At 39.7% G+C, this 9,635-nt stretch overlaps 1 pseudogene; it reads left to right on the plus strand.

Moving 5' to 3' along the window:
- Positions 1-2,433: 2,433 nt before the first annotated feature.
- LOC144218279 (protein FAM156A/FAM156B-like) lies at positions 2,434-4,042 on the plus strand (annotated as a pseudogene).
- The last annotated feature ends 5,593 nt before the right edge of the window (positions 4,043-9,635 follow it).

Consider the following 9,635-nt stretch of genomic DNA (forward strand, 5'->3'; position numbering starts at 1 on the left):
CATATGATTCCTTTTCCTATTGCAGCACCTTAACCAGTGACCTATCTGTGTCCCAAACACCTATGTGAGGCCACCAGGTAGGTGCTCACACCTGTAGACAGGAGCTTTTGCCTGCACCACACCTTCCCAAGCAGTGACCAGACTGTGTTCAAAGCCCCTCTCTGTTGCCTTGTCCTCTGACTCTGGGCTTAGATCATCCTTCAGTGACTCTCAAAGTTAGCCAGTACTTTCCCTTATGCAGTTGTCTCTTCCTTTTATGCCAGGTTTTGGTTATAGTTTTGAATTTTCTGTCTTGCATAGCTTGACTGTAACTTCCTGAATGCAGGAGCTTTCTGGTTTATTTGCAGCACTATAATGACCTTTAAAAGGTGTGTGTGTGTGTGTGTGTGTGTGTGTGTGTGTCTGTGTCTGTGTCTGTGTGTAATATGTATATACAAATTATCTATCTATATCTATCTATATCTATAGCTCCTGCAGCTGCTGTCCAAATTTAGACAACAATCAGGAGAGAAATTGTTGTGTTTGAGAACAAGAACCCAGAATTTTGTTGCATTTACAGCTGAAATGACTATAATGCATTTAATTGGAGAGTTTCTGAAAATGACTTGTGAATTTTCTAACAAGTGGAAAAGGAAGTTTGAAGAACAGGTTAATTTCAGTCAGAGGCAAATGTTCCCTTTGTGAAGAGTTGTGGAAGAGAAAGTTGAGATTGGTTACCCCAGAATGAAGAGGCTGAGGGGCTTTTATAAGGAGATTAATCTCTTATGGTGGTAGGAAGAGTGTCAGTCTATATATAGATGACTATATCACTTGTTTTACTGATGTATAAAATATTCACCACGGACTTAGCAACTTAAGAGAACTATTGATTATCTCAAAGTTCTGTAGGTCCAATGTCAAGTGTTCTTTGCTAAGAGTTTCCCTAACCAGAAGTCAAGATGTCAGCTAGGCTAAGCTAATCTCTGGAAGCTATGGGGAAGAGTTGCTTCCATGTTCATTGGGTTTTGGGCAGAATTCAGTTCCCTGAAGTTGTAGGACTGCAGTTCCTACTTCCTTTCTTGCTGTCACTGGAAAGTTGCTCTCAGCTCCTAGAGGCCTTTGTCTTGTCTTTGCATGTACCCTTCTCTATCCTCAAAGCCAGCAATGGTGCATTGAGTCCTTCTGATGGTTTGAATCTCTCTGTTTTTCCCTTTTGCTACCAGCCAAAGTTCCCTGCATTTATAGGGCTTCATGATTATATTAAGCCTACCTGGATAATTTCCCTTTTGATTTATCATGGGAGTGATATCCCATCTATTTACCAAGGAATAAATTATACAAAGGGGAGGGGCAATNTGACCTGAGCCGAAGTTGGACACTTAACTGACTGAGCCACCCAGGCGCCCCAATGTGGTTTTAAAATTAAAGTGCTGGAGGGGCGCCTGGGTGGCTTAGTCGGTTAAGTGTCCGACTTTCGCTTAGGTCATGATCTCGCAGTTCGTGGGTTCGAGCCCCGCGTCGGGCTCTGTGCTGACTGCCAGCTCGGAGCCTGGAGCCTATTTCAGAGTCTGTATCTCCCTCTCTCTCTGACCCTCCCCTGCTCACGCTGTCTCTCTCTCTCTCCTAGAAATAAATAAAAATTAAAAAAAAAATTAAAGTGCTGGAGGCTGGAAGCATCATGACTGTAGCAAATTACTCCACACTTCTATGTGGTCCCACCTTTGCTTATATCTGTTAGTTCTCTGTGTCTCAACAGAAGTTCACTCCCCTAAGTACACACACAGCAATGTCTTATACTTCTATCATCTATTCCATGGATATCTGGTAGAATATGACTGTGTACACACCAGGGTGAGTTTAAGGGAGTGGAATATAGGACGGTTGACTATCTGACCTGAGTATGGCTGCTGGACTGACATAAAGGCCAAGAGATTGCAGCGTGGTAAGGGACTGACACAGTGTCATACCAACTCCACCATATCCACATTACCACCTGCAAACTGAATTAGTTATATGCCCATTGCCATAAAAGACACTTAGCCTTTGTACTCTTTGGCTCACTTTTTACATAGGTTTCAATACAGCTTTAATTGCATTCTCAATGCTAACATATTCTGTTTAGTGGAGGGATTATTTGGAGGAACAGAGTGGTGTGCAAGCTAAAGTAAAAGGTCAAGGATCCTGGAAATACAACATGCAAAATATGAGGTTCAATGATGGTCATTTCAGAGGATTAATGGATAGGTCAGGGAAAAGAATAGCAACATTGTTGTAGGTTGTTTAACAGTGTTGGCCACTTCTTGGAATGTATGCAGGATACTCAGAAAGAGAGGGGGAAAACCCCCTCTTGGTCATAGAAAGATCCTTGCTGGAGAACCATGTGCCAAGATCTTAAAGACCACATTTTACATTTCGATTAGAGAAAAGTAAATCCATTTGTTCTCACTGCAAGTCATGGAAGGATTTCTACCTGCAGATGAACAGCTTTTTGCACAGCAACTCAAGCCAATGATTATGAGGGTGAAAAATCAAAAGACTTTGAGGCTCCAAGGTGCAAATTATTGAAATTTAATAAAACACTGCCCTATAAAGTTATATAATTATTATAGAAGAATAGATATTATTAACTATTAGTAACATTACAGTTATATTTAGAGAATGCATGAGGAAATGTAATCCAGGAATTAATGTAATTCACTATAAGACACTTGTTGCATGAACTGACATGCAAAAGACAGTATCAGTTACTGTTGCTGAAATGCTTATGATGTGCCATGCTCTTGAGATGTATTATCTCATGCAATCCTCAGGACAAGCCTAGGAGGTAGGTCCCATTATTTTACCCATTTTACACACATAAAATGAAAGAACAAAGTAGTTAAGTCATCATCATCATCATCATCATCATCATCATCATCATCATCATAAATAATGAGTTTTCTTTCTTCTTTTACACCATTTGTTGCAGTCTGGGTTTTTCTGGCCACACATGTCCCTTTCTACCTTCCAGCTCTTTGAGAACCTTCATCTTCACTTTCCTATCTAGTCTTAAGGCCAGGTGGAGGTGTGAACACAGACAAGACCTCCATGGATCCACCCCAGAAACATAACTCAACATTGATTTCTCTCTCTCTTTTTTCAATAAAAACTTATCTATCTATCTATCTATCTATCTATCTATCTATCTATCTATCTATCTATCTATTTATTATAATTGTAGTTAGGGCATAATGTGACATTAGTGTCCGGTGTGTGACATAGTGATTCAACAAGTCTATACGTTATGCTGTGTTCGCAAGTGTGGCTACCATTTGTCACCATACAATGCTATTACAGTACCACTGACTATATTTCCTATACTGTACCTTTCATCCCTGTGACTTATTCATTCCTTAACTGGAAGCTCAATGTTGATTTCAGAATCTTCCTCGATGATTTCTAAAGAGACTTCCCAGGAAGTCACAGTAACATGTCAACCTTCCTTCTCTGAATTGCTAATGATGAGCCTCATTGAAGTGAACCTCAATCCTGGCACCAAATACCTTGCCCTTCCACCAGAAGGGCTGCCCCAGCCATGGTACAGAGATGAGAAACCCCTATAAGAGAGGTGATAGGAAAGATCAGAGTGTCCTTAGAGGAAGAAAATGTTTCTGGGGCATATGAGATAAGGACACCTAGATCGTGTGGCATCTTATCAGGTTCAAAGGGAAACCAGAATCTCTTCCTCAGGTGATAGAGATCAGAAAAGATTCAGATGTGCATGTCAATGTCAATATTGCCAGAGCCATAGGCTGAATGTTTCTAGGATGTTTGAAGAGAAGAAAGTGACCCTATATCCCTACTTGTGGGAAATGTTGTTGCAAGGCCTCAATGGTTTGATGCTTAGCCCAGGTACTAACTTTCCTGGCTTTGGACCAGAAGGAGTGCTTCAACAGCAGGAGGGAGAAAGAAACTCCAACTGGAGATGTAGCAGGAAAGCAAAAGTATGTTTCAGAAGCTTCTAAAACTGAGACTCTCATCCTCACGTGATAGAGATCTGAATGGATTCAGGAACAAATGCTGATGTTGCCGGATCCTAGGCACAGATTCCTATTGGGGACCAAACACTAAACAATGGTCTGAGAAATAAGACCAGAGTTATGCTTGGAAATCCTATCAGAATGAGAACTGATTCAATTCCAGTAAGGTCCTAATCTTTCTTGCTTATAATTTAAACATCCCTTTGGGGCACAGTTGAGGGAGCTAGTCAATAGAAAGGATATCTTGGTAACAATGATTCCTAAATGTCCATGATATGGTTCAAATGATGTCAGTTGTTGCTTTCCTTCCCTGACACTTTGTTTTTACCCTATATCTTAACGCCAAAAATACACAAAATGTATATGTCCTGTGAATCCCTTTCTGATTTCTATGTGCTTTCCCCTCCATTTTATTGACTGCCTCCACAAAAAAAAGTGCTAAGTTTGATAGAATCTATATATGTAGTAGAGTTGAATTATTGATGGGGCACCTGGGTGGCTCAGTAGGTTAAGCGTCCGACTTCGGCTCAAGTCGTGATCTCACGGTTCGTGGGTTCGAGCCCCGCGTCAGGCTCTGTGCTGACAGCTAGCTCAGAGCCTGGAGCCTGCTTCGGATTCTGTATCTCCCTTTCTCGCTGACCCTCCCCTGCTCAAGCTGTCTCTCTCTTTCTCTCAGAAATAAATAAAAAATAAAAACATTAAAAACAGGAATTATTGAAAGGAAGCCAATAATGAGATACAATTTCTTTTTTTTATAGTTTATTGTTAAGTTGGTTTCCACATAACACCCAGTGCTCATCCCAACAAGTGCCCTCCTCCATGCCCATCTCCATTTTCCCCTCTTCCCCATGCCCATCAATCCTCAGTTTGTTCTCAGTATTTAAGAGTCTCTCATGGTTTGCCTCACTACCGCTCATCAACTATTTTTCCCCTCCCCCTCCCCCATGGTCCTCTGTTAACTTTCTCCTGTTCCACATATGAGTGAAAACATATGGTATTTGTCCTTCTCTGCCTGACTTATTTCACTTAGCATAACACCCTCGAGTTCCATCCACATTGCTACACATGGCCAGATTTTATTTTTTCTCATTGCCATGTAGTATTCCATTGTATAGATAAACCACATCTTCTTGATCCATTCGTCATTTGAGGGACATTTAGGCTTTTTTAATGATTTGGCTATCGTTGAAAGTACTGCTATGAACATTGGGGTACATGTGCCCCTCTGCATCAGCACTCCTGTATCCCTTGGATAAATTCCTAGAAGCGCTATTGCTGGGTCACTGGGGAGTTCTATTGTTAACTTTTTGAGGAACCTCCACACTGTTTTCCAGAGGGGCTACACCAGTTTTCATTGCCACCAACAGTGTAGGAGGGTGCCCATTTCTCCACATCCTCGCCAGCATCTAGAGTTCTCTGATTTGCTCATTTGAGCCACTCTGGCTGGTGTGAGGTGGTATCTCAGTGTGTTTTTGCTGTGTATTTCCCTGATGAGGAGGGATGCTGAGCATCATTTCATGTGTCTGTTGGCCATCTGGAGGTCCTCTTTGCAGAGGTGTCTGTTCATGGTTTCTGCCCATTTCTTCACTGAATTATTTGTTTTTTAGATGTGCATTTTGGTGAGTTCCTTATAGATTTTGATAATAGCCCTTTATCCCATATGTCATTTGCAACTACCCTTTCTGATTCCATGGGATGCGTATTAGGTTTATTGATTGTTTTCTTTGCCTTGCAGAAGTTTTTTTTATCTTGAAAGGTCCCAATAGTTCATTTTTGCTCTTGATTCCCTTGCCTTTGGGGATGTGTTGAGTAAGAAATTGCTGGGGCTGAGGTCAAAGAGGTTGTTTCCTGCTTTCTTCTCTAGGGTTCTGATGGTTTCCTGTCTCACATTCAGGTCCTTCACCCATTTTGAGTTTATTTTTGTGTATGGTGTGAGAAAGTGGTCTAGATTCATTCTTCTGCATGATGCTGTCCAGTTCTCTCAGCACCATCTGTTAAAGAGGCTCTCTTTTTTCCATCGGATACACTTTCCTGCTTTTCAAAGATTAATTGAACATACATTTGTGGGTCCAATTCTGGGTTTTCTCTTCTATTCCATTGGTCTATGTGTCTGTTTTGTGCCAATAAGATACTGTCTGGATGATGACAGCTTTGTAGTGGAGGCTAAAGTCTGAGATGGTGATGCCTCCCATTCTGGTTTTCTTCTTCAATATTGCTTTGGCTACTCAGGGTCTTTTGTGGTTCCATACAAATTTTAGGATTGTTTGTTCTAGTTTTGAGAAGAATGCTGGTGCAATTTTGATTGGGATTGAATTGAATGTGTAGATTGCTTTGGGTAGTATTGATATTTTAACAATATTTATATTTATTTTTCTGACCCATGAGTATGGAATGTTTTTCCATTTCTTTGTGTCTTCTTCAATTTCCTTCATAAGCTTTCTATAGTTTTAATCATACAGATCTTTTACAATTTTGGTTAGGTTAATTCCTAGGTATTTTATGATTTTTTGTGCAATTGTGAATGGGATCAGTTTCTTGATTTTTTCTTTCTGTTGCTTCATTATTGGTGTATAAAAATGCAACCTATTTCTGTACATTGATTTTGTACCCTGCGATTTTGCTGAATTCATGGAACAGTTCTAGTAGGCTTCAGGTGGAGTCTGTCATTTTTTCCATGTAGTCTCATGTCATCTACGAAAAGTGAAAGTTTGACTTCACCTTTGCCAATTCTGATGCATTTTATTTCCTTTTGTTGTCTGATTGCAGATGCTAGGACTTCCAGCACTATGTTACACAACAGTGGTGAGAGTGGGCATGCCTGTCGTGTTCCTGATCTCAGGGGGAAAGCTCTCAGTTTTTCCCCGTTGAGGATGATATTAGCTGTGGGCTTCTCATCAATGGCTTTTATGAAGTTTAAGTACGTTCTTTCTATTCCGACTTTCTTAAGGGTCTTTATTAAGAAGGGATGCTGTATTTTGTCAAATGCTTTTTCTGCATCTACCAACAGGATCATATGGTTATTTCTTCTTTTGTTAGTGTGATGTATCATATTGATTGCTGTGCGAATATTAAACCAGCCCAGTAATCCAGGAATGAGTCGTGATTTTGTCCATTTGGGTGCTCTCTCTTTTCTTTTTGAGAAGCCTGGCTAGAGGTTTATCAATTTTGTTTATTTTTTCAAAAATCCAACTCTTGGTTTCATTGATCTGTTCAATTGTTTTTTTGGATTCTATATTGCTTATTTCTGCCCTGATTTTTATTATTTCTCTTCTTCTGTTTGGTTTGGTCTGTTCTTGCTGCTCTGCTCCTAGTTCCTTTAGGTACCCTGTTAGAATTTGTATTTGTGCTTTTTCTAATTATTTGAAATAGGCCTGGATTGCAATTTTCCTCTTAAGACTGACTTTGCTGCATCACAAAGAGTGGATTGTTGTATTTTCATTAGTTTCCATATATATTTTTAATTTATTTTCTAATTGCTTTGTTGACCCATTTCTTCTTTAGTAGGGTGTTCTTTAACCTCCATGTTTTTGAAGGTTTTCCAAAATTTTTCCTGTGATTGATTTCAAGTTTCATAACATTGTGATCTGAAAGTGTGCATGGTATGATCTCAATTCTTTTTTATTTATTTAGGGCTGCTTTGTGACGCAGTATCTGATGTATGTTGGAAAATGTGCCATGTGTACTCTAGAAGAAAGTGAATTCCATAGCCTCAGGATGTAGAGTTCTAAATATATCAGTCAAATCCATCTGGTCCAATGTGTCATTCAAGTTGATTGTTTCTTTAGTGATTTTCTGTCTAGTTGTTCTATCCATTGCTGAGTATTAAAGTCCCTGCCATGAGCACATTCTTATTAATATGATTGGTTCTGTTTGTGATTAATTGTGTTATGTATTTTGGTGCTCCTAAATTCAATGCGTATACGTTTACACTTGTGAGCTCTTCCTGATGTATTGACCCTGTTGTCATTATATAATGCCCTTCGTTATCTCTTGTTACTGCCTTAACTTTAAAGTCCAGTTTGTTCGATATAAGTCTGGCTATCTCTGCTTTCTTTTGACGTCCAGTAGCATGACAGATAATTCTTCATCCCCTCACTTTGAATCTGAATGTGTCCTCTGGTCTAAAATGAGTCTCTTGTAGTCAGCAAATAGATGGATCTTGTTTTTTAATCCATTCTATTACCTTATGTCTCTTGATTGGAGCATTTGGTCCATTTACATTCAGTGTCATTGTTGAAAAATATGGGTTTAGAGTCCTGTGTTCTCTGTAGGATTCATGGTTGTAGTCGTGTCTCTGGTCCTTTGTATTCCTTGCAACATTTCCCTCATTGAGTCCCCCTTAGGGTTTCTTGTAGGGCTTGTTTAGTGGTGATGAATGTCTTCAATTTTTGTTTGTTTTGGAAAACCTTTATCTCTCCTTCTATTTTGAATGACAGGCTTGCTGGATAAAGGATTCTTGGCTGCGCATTTTTTCTGCTCATTACATTGAAGATTTCCTGCCATTCCTTTCTGGCCTGCTAAGTTTCGGTAGATAGGTCTGCAACTACCCTGATAGGTCTCCCTTTGTATGTTAGGGCCCTTTTATCCCTAGAAGGTTTCAGAATTCTCTTTATCCTTATATTTTGCCAGTTTCACTATAATATGTCATGCAGAAGATCGATTCAATTTACGTCTGAGGGTAGTTCTTTGTGCCTGTTGGATTTTTAAAACATTTTTAAATGATTTATTTATTTCTGAGAGAGAGAGAGACAGCATGAGCAGGGGAAGGTCAGAGAGAGAGGTAGACACAGAATCTGAAACAGGCTCCAGGCTCTGAGCTGGCTGTCAGCACAGAGCCAACACGGGGCTCGAACCCATAAACTGCAAGATCATGACCTGAGCTGAAGTCGGATGCTTAACCGACCGAGCCACCCTGGCTCCCCACTCCTCTTGGATTTCAATGTCTGTTTCCTTCCCCAGATTGATGACATTTTTGGCTATAATTTGTTCAAGTACCCCTTCAGCTCCTTTCTCTCTGTCTTCTTCTTCTAGAATTCCTATGATACAGATATTGTTCTGTTTGATTGCATCATTTAGTTCTCAAATTCTCCTTTCGTGCTCCTGGATCAATTTATCTCTCTTTTTCTCAGCTTCGTCTTTTACTACAATTCACCTATTTCTTTTAATTCACCTATTCCCCTCTCTGCGTCTTCAATCCATGCAGTGGCTGCCTCAATTTTATTATGCACCTCATTTATTGCACTTCTTAATTCATTATAACTATTTTTAAGGTCCATAATCTTTGTAGCAATATTTTCTCTGATGTCTTCTATGCCTTTTTCAAGGCCAGGGATTAAATTTATGACTATTGATCTGAATTCTTGTTCAGTTATGTTGCTTATATCTGTTTTGACTAATTCTTTAGTTGTCACTTCTTCCTGGAATTTCTTTAGAGGAGAGTTCTTCTGTTTCATAATTTTGGCTAGCTTTCTGTCTCTTGTATGTTTTGAAATCTTGTTATGCACTCTGCACCTGTGAGTACTGCTATATTAAAGGAGATTCTTTGGCTGTACAGGGCCTGTCCTTTCAGGAAGTTTTCTTTTGTTGGTGTCCCTTGCTTTGACTGATTATTTTATTTCCCTACTCGTGGTTATATTT

The sequence above is a fragment of the Crocuta crocuta genome, unplaced genomic scaffold, assembly GCF_008692635.1.
Source record: "Crocuta crocuta isolate KB4526 unplaced genomic scaffold, BGI_CrCroc_1.0 scaffold1416, whole genome shotgun sequence".
Lineage (NCBI taxonomy): Eukaryota > Metazoa > Chordata > Mammalia > Carnivora > Hyaenidae > Crocuta > Crocuta crocuta.